Genomic DNA, 12,164 nt, shown 5'->3' with positions numbered 1-12,164 from the left:
TAGATGTCGCTCATTAAAATACATTCAATATATATATATATATATATATATATATATATATATATATATATATATATATATATATATATATATATATTGTGTAAAGGTTTGGAACCATAGAAACTGTTGAAAAAAATTACTTTAAAACTGTTTTATTCAAATAAAGAAGAAGAGACGACTTATTCAACGGCGGTACAACGCGGCTTCTATCTATTAGAAAACACACCAAACCTGCCTCATTCGTTCACCATTCAGGTAAAACACGTGACTCTTGCACATGACGATATTTTTTTCTTATATTAAGAATAAACTTTGCTAGTAAATAAAAGAACCAGAACTAGAACACCATTTTATTAAAATTAACTATTTAAATAAACATTAACTTACATGAATTGTTTGGTGTACATAATATAATCCTATACATTTTTTTTGTCTCGTTCATACTAAAATCACCACTTAATAATTGATAATGATGGTGATGTGATAGAGCAACTTCACCATAAGTTTCTAGAAATCTTTAATGGACAATGTCTTCAAGCCAATTTCGAACTAGAACACCATTTTATTAAAATTAACTATTTCAATAAACATTAACTTACATGAATTGTTTGGTGTACATAATATAATCCTATACATTTTTTTTGTCTCGTTCATACTAAAATCACCACTTAATAATTGATAATGATGGTGATGTGACAGAGCAACTTCACCATAAGTTTCTAGAAATCTTTAATGGACAATGTCTTCAAGCCAATTTCGAAAATGAAATTTCGAGTATTCCAAGATTCTCGTCTTTATGTACTGAATAACTCAATAATATTTATAATGTGTTATACATTAGATGTCGCTCATTAAAATACATTCAATCAACTAATATATTAAAAGCGTGGTTATTAGTATTCTTTTGAATATTTTTGCTATCAAAAAGTTAGCCTTGAATATATTATCAACTATTTTGTATGGAACTAGTACAATATTGAACGCTCTCTCGAAAAGTACTAGCCTACGACGCGTAAAGGAAATTGATGAAATTAGGCACATTACTTTGGATGTTTTTGAATTTTGATACTTTACTGAGTAAAGCTTGCTCCAAGAACTATAACAAATGGTGTTTCGGTTAGGCCAAATCTTGTGAATACGTTCCAAGTTTACTTAAGTTGGGTGTTGTCAAACATCAATATAATTTTTCTGCTTCCCGTCTAGTAAATGATCCTTTGTATTCAAGCTCTTCCTTCAGATAGTTAGCTGGAGCTCTTAACCTAGTTGCCAAGAGATCGTAAGAAAGTATGTCCTTTATTAGGAACTATTTGCATTTGGAATTCTGGTAAAAATTATACTTTTCACTAGCAGTCACGAATCACCACTGAGTCATTTTTTGATTCCAAGTAATCAAGCAAAACAGTGTTTCATACTGTAGCCCACCCTCTAAATAAAAAACATCCGTTTGATCTAAATATTTTCATTATTTTCACCATAGTTACTTGATTGCAGATTTGTATAATGATTTCCGTGAAATGATTCTTTTTCGTGCTCTTTACTCGTATACGAATACATTTTTTTTATAAATGAAACGCATGCTATGAAAGTTAATTTAGAACTGATTTTAAAATGGAAATATCATTGCTGGATCACTAATATTTCTGTACATTTACATCCAAATTCTCTATTTTTAAGAGAAACAATGAATCTTTCCAAGATCACCCCGTACTACGTCACGCTCTTCACCCATTAGGCCGAAGGACTTACAACTATTACATTATTTGAAATTTTAGTTTGATATTTTCAAAGTATATTCTTGAATAGTTGTTGTTATCGATTTATGAAACAAAAAAGGACTGAATTTTTTGAAGCCTCTACATCTATTTCCCCCTTAAATCGTATTTTCCATTAAGGGTGGGTTTAGGTTGGAATACAATGAGATTTTATATGTGGTATAAAAATTATGTATGCAATATAATATCGTTGAAATGGTTATTGCAGTCGTAGAGACTCATTTGTCCCTCAACTATGCTCTGATATTCGCATCATAAACGAATGACTTAAATTCAAATCTGATCTCAGAGAGAAACATGCAGAATTTCAAAGATCTGCAAATACATATTTCTATATTTTCATAATCCAGACAAATACTGTAACAGAGGCCAAGTCTAACGTTCGACAGAGACCGATTTTAGTCTTGACATACGTCTTTTCTTCCACACGCACAATCTCAGACAATAAAAAGCTATTACAGTAACAGTTACAAGCTTAGAAAACAAAAAAGAATATTAAATAAACCAACAACCAAACCTACAAAACAAACATCGAACAAATATTTGGATAAAAAAATAAATTTTTATATAAATAAAAGTCATCCTAAAATAAAGCTATGTACAGGTTAAAATTAGATTATAAAACACAGACTGATTTATTTGAGGAAATCAACCAATTTGGGCAAGTTTTGAGGCAAATATACATCCTTAAATTAATCAGGTGACTCATTAAATCTTCTGGTAGTTAATTAATTTCTGCATTTTACAAAAACATGAGAGATTGAAATTGTTTCATCATAATTGGGACACAGAGGTCTCACAATTTGATTCATTAGGAAGGAATAGTTGAATTGGCTGTGACCAATGACTAGCCTGTTTACTTGCTAATCGCTATTCCTTAAAGAAGTAGCGGTGGAGAAGAAGTCCTTCTTAATGGGCCAAAAATTGTTTCCTCTTCAGGCAGATCCCACACAAGTTAGTAGCAGCAAGCAGGTCTGCCCTACCATCTATAAATGGGTAATGATCTTTATAATTTAAAATATAAAAAATTTGTTAACTAATCGCAACAGCATCTTTGGCGAGGTCATTAGCCAATTGGTTACCAGGTATGCTCTTGCGGTTGGCGATCCCGAAGAATATAATATTGTTTTGTCGACATATAATCAGACCGTACAATTTAAGGTTCTGCACCACTAGCGGATGTGCGAAAAATACATCATCGATAGCTTGAAGCGAGTCAAAGCATATAAGTTATGTTTTAGCATGGCTATTAAGTGATAATATATTATAGTAGAAATAGAAGGCAGACTATAAAGTTTATTTTGAGACCTATAATGTAATAGCTTGCCTACTCCTATAAAGGATTTAGAGACCCCCCCCCCATATTTAATCACACAATTCAGAAACTCTGACAAGATTTGAAGGAATAATATCCGAAACATTGTTGAACTCAAATTGTGTTTATTGTAAGCCGCTAAATTAGGTATATTAATTATTTTTAATAGCTTTGTGATGAAACATTTTCGTCCTTTGGAGGCAGAGGCCATATAAGTCACTGTGACTTCAGAATTTATGATTTTTATATATTATTTGAGAGCCAGTCTTATTTTTCGATATTTAAATCGTTCTATTGAAATGAGGTATGCTAGTTCTAGAACTAGATTTAAAGGTTCGCAGTACCATTCTCAAGGCGGCATCTTATATTATTTCTATTCTTCTTAAATTAGTCGTAGTTGCTGTATTATATAAGGAGTTTCAAAATTGATTGCCCAGCCTATGTGGGCGACAAAATATCCAGCCTAAATAGATAAACCAATTTCAGGAATAGAATTAAAAGCTTGTTGATGATCGTATAGAAGTCATATTTAACCATATACGTACTTCTTTCAGTAGGTGTGTTGTGTTGCGCTGTTGTCCCACTGTACCATATGTCATGAAAACGGGAATTCGATCTAATTTAGGGTGAGAACAATTACATAAGAAGCCGTTCTTACATCGACCTTGAAGCAGACGCCTGCTGACCTCTAGTCAACAGTGGAAAACAAGGTGTACACTTCATCAGTGGTCAGTTGGTTTATGAACATTAATTCTGAACTTCCCCTTTATTTCTTACCAATCGTAAAGTGTATCTTTTCAGTCATAAAATCAATTATACTAGATCTGTTGTAGCAGATCCACTCGCAAACGACATTTTGGAGAGTTACGGACTACCGACGCTGCTAATTCAAAATCTGCACCACGATATAACTTTAAAAATATAACTTTCTAAAACTCAGTATATTCATTTTTCTTTTCTAAGCAAAAATTTAGCAAAACATGTAATGAACAATTAACTGATAATAGCTTTTTTGAAATAAGAACATTTCATTTGTTCAAAAACAATTAAAATTTTACAACTTAATTATCTGAAAATAATATATATATATAATAATAAGCACTTAGCAGAATAACAGTGTATAGTACATAAAAGTGAATAAAGATGAAGGTATGTTGATGCTATATTATTTGTTATTATAAATGAAATTATATGTGTTTTAGATTACTTATTGTTACTTGCTTTATGCTATTTACTATTTTTCTATATTATGGACAATAACATCCGGTAAGAAGTTATTTAAAATATTTTAAGATGGCTAAGATTCAATAACGTTTTATAGCTAAAACAAATGAAACTGATTCCCATTACAGACCAGGAAGGGTTCCTCCTAAGCCCTAATATATATCACAAGTATTATGACTATATTTGAGACGTAAATATATTAATTAAAATAAAATATGTTTTTTTTGTTCCATAGATATTAATTATATCCATTCATATTTGCTTAAAGCTTCTTCTATATGATAATAGTAACGAGGATCATAAAAATATTTTTTATAATAATAATATAGAATTTCATTCGTAATAATTCGTTATCTGGTGTAACGTACCGCTCAAAACTTTATTTAACCATTTGCATATGATTTGAGCTTGACGACTATTTTCATTTATCTGAATGATATAACATTGGTATTATCTATGTGATATTTTATAATTATAAATGAACGAAAAAAGAAATATTTATCTTACAAAGTAAAATTTTCAAAAACTAACTATAGTTTTGTTTTTCTAGGTTTATGAACATTAATTCTGAACTTCCCCTTTATTTCTTACCAATCGTAAAGTGTATCTTTTCAGTCATAAAATCAATTATACTAGATCTGTTGTAGCAGATCCAATCGCCAACGACATTTTGGAGAGTTACGGACTACTGACGCTGCTAATTCAAAATCTACACCACGATATAACTTTAAAATATAACTTTCTAAAACTCACTATATTCATTTTTCCTTTTTAAGCAAAAATTAAACAAAACATGTAATGAACAATTAACTGATAAAAGCTTTTTTGAAATAAGAACATTTCATTTGTCCAAAAACAATTAAAATTTTACAACCTAATTATCTGAAAATCATATATATATATATATATATATATATATATATATATATATATATATATATATATATATAATAAGCGCTTAGCAGAATAACAGTGTATAGTATATAAAAGTGAATAAAGATGAAGGTATGTTGATGCTATACTATTTGTTATTATAAATGAGATTATATGTGTTTTAGATTACTTATTGCTACTTGCTTTATGCTATGTACTATTTTTCTATATTATGGACAATAATATCCGGTAAGAAGTTATTTAAAATATTTTAAGATGGCCAAGATTCAATAACGTTTTATAGCTAAGGCAAATGAAACTGATTCCCGTAACAGACCAGGAAGGTTTCCGCATAGGCCCTAATATAAATTACAAGTATTATGACTATATTTGAGACGTAAATATATTATTTAAAATAAAATATGTTTTTTGTTCCATAGGTATTAATTATATCCATTTAAATTTACTTAAAGCTTCTTCTATATGATAATAGTAACGAGGATCATAAAAATATTTTTTATAATAATAATATAGAATTCCATTCGTAATAATTCGCCATCTGGCGTAACATACCGCTCATAACTTTATTTAACCATTTGTATATGGTTTGAGCTTGACGACCATTTTCATTTATCTGAATGATATAACATTGGTATTTTCTATGTGATATTTTATAATTATAAATGAACGAAAAAAGAAATATTTAACTTACAAAGTAAAATTTTCAAAAACTGACTATAGTTTTGTTTTTCTAGGTTTATGAACATTAATTCTGAACTTCCACTTTATTTCTTACCAATTGTAAAATGTATCTTTTCAGTCTTAAAATCAATTATACTAGATCTGTTGTAGCAAATCCACTCGCCAACGACATTTTGGAGAGTTACGGATTACCGTCGCTGCTAATTCAAAATCTACACCACGATATAACTTTAAAAATATAACTTTTTAAAACTCAGTATATTCATTTTTCTTTTTTAAGCAAAAATTAAACAAAACATGTAATGAACAATTAACTGATAATAGCTTTTTTGAAATAAGAACAAATTTCATTTGTCCAAAAACAATTAAAATTTTACAACTTAATTATCTGAAAATAATATATATATATAATAATAAGCACTTAGCAGAATAACAGTGTATAGTACATAAAAGTGAACAAAGATGAAGGTATGTTGATTCTATATTATTTGTTATTATAAATGAAATTATATGTGTTTTAGATTACTTATTGTTACTTGCTTTATGCTATTTACTATTTTTCTATATTATGGACAATAACATCCGGTAAGAAGTTATTTAAAATATTTTAAGATGGCTAAGATTCAATAACGTTTTATAGCTAAAACAAATGAAACTGATTCCCATTACAGACCAGGAAGGGTTCCGCCTAAGCCCTAATATAGATCACAAGTATTATGACTATATTTGAGACGTAAATATATTAATTAAAATAAAATATGTTTTTTTTGTTCCATAGATATTAATTATATCCATTCATATTTGCTTAAAGCTTCTTCTATAAGATAATAATAACGAGGATCATAAAAATATTTTTTATAATAATAATATAGAATTTCATTCGTAATAATTCGTTATCTGGTGTAACGTACCGCTCAAAACTTTATTTAACCATTTGTATATGATTTGAGCTTGACGACTATTTTCATTTATCTGAATGATATAACATTGGTATTATCTATGTGATATTTTATAATTATAAATGAACGAAAAAAGAAATATTTAACTTACAAAGTAAAATTTTCAAAAACTAACTATAGTTTTGTTTTTCTAGGTTTATGAACATTAATTCTGAACTTCCACTTTCTTTCTTACCAATTATGAAGTGTATCTTTTCAGTCATAAAATCAATTATACTAGATCTGTTGTAGCAGATCCAATCGCCAACGACATTTTGGAGAGTTACGGACTACTGACGCTGCTAATTCAAAATCTACACCACGATATAACTTTAAAATATAACTTTCTAAAACTCAGTATATTCATTTTTCCTTTTTAAGCAAAAATTAAACAAAACATGTAATGAACAATTAACTGATAATAGCTTTTTTGAAATAAGAACATTTCATTTGTCCAATAACAATTAAAATTTTACAACCTAATTATCTGAAAATCATATATATATATATATATATATATATATATATATATATATATATATATATATATATATAAAGCGCTTAGCAGAATAACAGTGTATAGTATATAAAAGTGAATAAAGATGAATGTATGTTGATGCTATACTATTTGTTATTACAAATGAAATTATATGTGTTTTAGATTACTTATTGCTACTTGCTTTATGCTATGTACTATTTTTCTATATTATGGACAATAATATCCGGTAAGAAGTTATTTAAAATATTTTAAGATGGCCAAGATTCAATAACGTTTTATAGCTAAGGCAAATGAAACTGATTCCCATAACAGACCAGGAAGGTTTCCGTATAGGCCCTAATATAGATTACAAGTATTATGACTATATTTGAGACGTAAATATATTATTTAAAATAAAATATGTTTTTTTTGTTCCATAGGTATTAATTATATCCATTCAAATTTACTTAAAGCTTCTTCTATATGATAATAGTAACGAGGATCATAAAAATATTTTTTTATAATAATAATATAGAATTCCATTCGTAATAATTCGCCATCTGGCGTAACGTACCGCTCATAACTATAATACCATAACTTTGATATTATCTATGTGATATTTTATAATTATAAATGTACGAAAAAAGATATATTTAACTTACAAAGTAAAATTTTCAAAAACTGACTATAGTTTTGTTTTTCTTGATAATATTGTGTGTTGATAAGCAACAATAAACTAATATATAATAAGCTTTTAACTGATAATAGCCTTTTGGATATATGAAATATTGACACGACAAAAAACCATTAAAATTGTACAATTTGATAACCCGGAAATTATATATATAATAACCGGTAGTTAACAGAATACTATGTGCAGTAGTGACTTAAAATGAAGGTAAGTTGATGCTATATTATTTAACATAATACATACAATTATTTGTGTTTTAGATTGCTCATTGTTACCTGCTTTATGCAATTTGCTGTTTTTCGATTTTATGGGCAGCAATAGCTGGTAAACAGTTATTTAATTTAATTTATAATATCTTAAATTTGAACTAATTTTTGTAGCTAAAACAAATGAATTTGGTTCAGATACAGGACCAGTAACATTTCCACCTGATGGCTGATTTAGATAACAATTGTTATGGCTATATTTGAGAATTAAACACTTTAATTAAAATCAAATATGTTTTCTGTTCAATAGTTATTAACTAAATCCAATTTTATTGAAAATCTCTTAATTCAAACACCAATATATAGCGCCCTCAAATTGAAGTAACGGATTCGTTAGCTTTATTTAAGCATTTTATGGGCATTTTCAATGTTATTTGTATGATGACTATGATGACTGTAATATTTTTTATTCAGCATAGTGAGAAACGAAAAGGAAAATACAGACACACGCAAGCTTCAACAGAATAACTGTTTTAAATGTCTTTCACATTTCATAAGTGTTGCAGGTAAAATTCCTAGGAGATCATGAAGCTGTTCTCTTTTGAATTCATTCAATTAATCCGAATCCATTTGATTACAAATAAATAATATAGATTGACGTTGGTTTGACAATGATTCCGCGTTTACTCGAATCAGTCTGGTGGTTGAGAATACTTCTCAATTTGGTTGGAAGTGATGCGCTTCTCAGCTACTACACCCTAGAATTTGAAGTTTTCTGAGATTTTCTCCTCAGTAAAAAACGATAGATTACTTGAAATCACTTTCTTGCGGACGTTTAAGGAAATATTACTTTTACTTTCAACTTTTTCCGAAATTTATTACTCTGTTTGATGATATCTGTATTTTGCATTAATGTCAGATAGTGAACTATCCTTCAACCTTTATCTTCCAACCTTTAATCGGTTCCAACTACCATCATTCGTTTGAAAATATTTATCAAAATGTTTGCTTGAACGTATAATTAAGGGCATTTACACTATCCTGAGACCTGATCCTGATCCTGAACTTAAGACCAACAAATTTATAAGTTGCAGTAGCTATTACATTCGCTCCGGCCTTTTTCTTTATATATATATATATATATATATATATATATATATATATATATATATATATATATATATATATATATATATATATATATATATATATATATATATATCAATTCGGTATATTGGTACTCTAATGTATGGACCATGTCCCATTAGTTTCTTCTAAAAACTGATTTGTAACGAGTCTTTTATAGATAGGAAAGAGCGAGAGCTACTAAATGTTATATATAAAACAACAACGTCTCTCTGGGTCGTTCCAGTATTTTCTCCTGTTGAGACCTGTTCTCCTGTTCTAAAATTTTCTTAAAAAATACTGAGCTCTAATCTTGGTGAGCCGTGGACAGTCGTTCATTATATGGTAGACTGAAATAGAGGCATAGTGACAGAACTTCACAGTGAGCAGGCGGTCTTAGAGTCATCAAGTGACCGTGCGAGAAACGACAGTGGCCCAATCTCAGTAGATTCAGTGCCACGGCATGACGACGAAGGAAAGGAACGCGAAGAGAAGAAAAAAACAGCTTCAGAATCACAGAGCCTGTTGTGGTTGGTCTCCTGGGCTCAACAACGTCGTATCACGTTCTTTGTGAAACAAGAATAGAATGGAATAAGTTCAGTATGGATACATATATTTGTAGTGGGGAGGGGAGAGGCGGCTGCACTATCCGCGCGCTCATTTTCCGGTATACCAACGTGAGAAGGGATCTACAGTAAACTTGGTTTAATCCCGTTCAGATAGAGGGTACGGATGACTGACAGTGAATCGGTGACCAGGGGATGGTTGAACTTCTGTTCCAGGAAACATTCGAGAGCATATATATATATATATATATATATATATATATATATATATATATATATATATATATATATATATCAATTCGGTATATTGGTACTCTAATGTATGGACCATGTTCCATAAGTTTCTTCTAAAAACTTATTTGTAGCAAGTCTTTTATAGATAGGAAAGAGCGAGAGCTACTAAATGTTATATATAAAACAACAACGTCTCTCTGGGTCGTTCCAGGAAGTGTTTTATTCAGTCGTTCATACTAAATGAGTCTGAAAAGAACGTTTTGGTACAACCGCCTTGCAGTTGGTTAATGTAATTTATTATAATTATAAATATACCAGTTGTTATTGCTACTCGTTGTTTAATACGTTTCAAAATGTATCGCCTGCAAATCTTCAGAAATGGGATATTCAATGTAGAGATTGGTTAAGTTACATAGCACCCGAATTTTCAGTAAATCCTAGGCTAGCAGGCATTTCAGAATTGGAGAAATGGGCGGCTTGCTGAGCTATTTTAATGGTCAGGGTTATTTTGGCAATGGAGGCAGCAGATACAACTTCTGTGCATCTTATCAGTTAGCTGATTAGACTTCTCGAGTCTTAATCAATTCTAAATTAAAAGGTCATGCATTCTCGTCGTTTCATTGGAAGTCAGCTCATTTTACGATGTCAATCACCGGCTTATTGTAAGCCATAGAAAAAATGTTTAAATATCGTCCCAGTAAACTTTTAAGAAGAAAATTGTTTGAGAACAGAATATGGAAAGTTTAATTATGGAAAATGTTGTACCTGAAGAAGCGCGGTTTGTCAAGAAGATAAAGGGTATTGAGGTATAAATGGGTCACCATTAGAGATTATTGTGATTTTTTATACAAAAATTAAAGTTGAAAATACCGATGTTGAATTAAAGTTTTATATTTTATCTGGCCATGAATATTAGCTAGCCAACCATGCTATAGCATTTATGGTTTTGCTTGGGCGCGATTTTCCTACGCAACCCTTCATCAAAATCACACTAATCAAAGACCGCGTAATAGTTTCTAAAGAAATCACTCACAGGTTTTTAACAACTACGGAGGTTGAACAAATTATGTATATCGATCCTAATATGGATTTATTCGAACCTACAATATTGCAAAAGGGGAAGACCACAAGACTTGGGCCGCGGGGTCATCACAATCGTACTGCGGGCGCATAATAGACTGTCGTCTTTACTCTGCAATTACAGCCTCTCGAAAAAATGACTCATATATACAATACAAGCCCTGTCAGAGGTCCAAAGTTGCTCTAAAGTTGCGAAATAAAATAGGAGAAATAAATATTCCACTTTTTGTTTTATTTCTAGTCTTATTTTTTTCCTCAGAGTTACTTAAAGTACACATAACTGAACATATAGGGCACGTAACCACATTTACAATACCACTTCATTTAATAACATTTTAATACTTTAAATTAGCATTTCTATCAGATATTAGTTTATTATAATTTTAATTAAAACATTTCAATTTAAAATATTACCTTTTACTATAACTTTATATATTACCATGTAATAAACGAAGGAGTATCAATTAAACTACGAAGAAATTTAACATTATTATATAAAATGTCATCGTGTAATGGCACTGCGATAAATATAAAATTTACCGCAATATTTTCACTCGCTCTACTCGTTATAATCATTTAAAACAACGTTCGTATTCGGCGACCGCTCCTAAATCTACATTTATCATACAAGTCTGTGTGCAAATTCCCCTTTCTCGTTATCATTACACAGATTTAAGCTACATCCGGGGAAATTTGTCCGAAATGATTAATCTGGGGCACAGATATGTTCACAGAGATGCCCCGGATGCACCAAGGAATCCATTTGATTCCGTCATGCCCGCGTTTGTGGAAGAAGCGTGTTTGGGTAATTTTTTATGCGCTAGTTATGAAGCTGCAGGTTAGTGACACAAACATTTTTATTCCCAGGTTTCAATGATAATTGCAGGTGTGTAATACTAAAATGTCAGATTATTTTTTGTCACTTTAACGGATGTCGTCATTTTGCAACTATAAAACAGT

General features: G+C 29.8%; 4 long non-coding RNA genes across 4 annotated transcripts; all 4 read left to right on the top strand.

Moving 5' to 3' along the window:
- The first annotated feature begins 4,185 nt into the window (after positions 1 to 4,185).
- Positions 4,186 to 4,525, top strand: LOC143199499 (uncharacterized). Its single transcript, XR_013006451.1, has 3 exons — positions 4,186 to 4,236; positions 4,290 to 4,353; positions 4,409 to 4,525. It is a non-coding gene; the product is annotated as an uncharacterized LOC143199499 (long non-coding RNA).
- Positions 4,526 to 5,287: 762 nt separating this feature from the next.
- On the top strand, positions 5,288 to 6,643 carry LOC143199500 (uncharacterized). The gene is made up of 3 exons (XR_013006452.1): positions 5,288 to 5,316; positions 6,408 to 6,471; positions 6,527 to 6,643. It is a non-coding gene; the product is annotated as an uncharacterized LOC143199500 (long non-coding RNA).
- Positions 6,644 to 7,374: 731 nt separating this feature from the next.
- Positions 7,375 to 7,721, top strand: LOC143199497 (uncharacterized). The gene is made up of 3 exons (XR_013006450.1): positions 7,375 to 7,432; positions 7,486 to 7,549; positions 7,605 to 7,721. It is a non-coding gene; the product is annotated as an uncharacterized LOC143199497 (long non-coding RNA).
- Positions 7,722 to 8,096: 375 nt separating this feature from the next.
- On the top strand, positions 8,097 to 8,490 carry LOC143199559 (uncharacterized). Its single transcript, XR_013006485.1, has 3 exons — positions 8,097 to 8,200; positions 8,254 to 8,317; positions 8,374 to 8,490. It is a non-coding gene; the product is annotated as an uncharacterized LOC143199559 (long non-coding RNA).
- The last annotated feature ends 3,674 nt before the right edge of the window (positions 8,491 to 12,164 follow it).

The sequence above is a fragment of the Rhynchophorus ferrugineus genome, unplaced genomic scaffold (assembly GCF_030347505.1).
Source record: "Rhynchophorus ferrugineus isolate W39M unplaced genomic scaffold, kcgeb_rfMv2 rfM7, whole genome shotgun sequence".
NCBI lineage: Eukaryota > Metazoa > Arthropoda > Insecta > Coleoptera > Curculionidae > Rhynchophorus > Rhynchophorus ferrugineus.
Note: the sequence above shows the minus strand (reverse complement) of the source record. Positions and strands in the feature narration are given on the sequence as shown.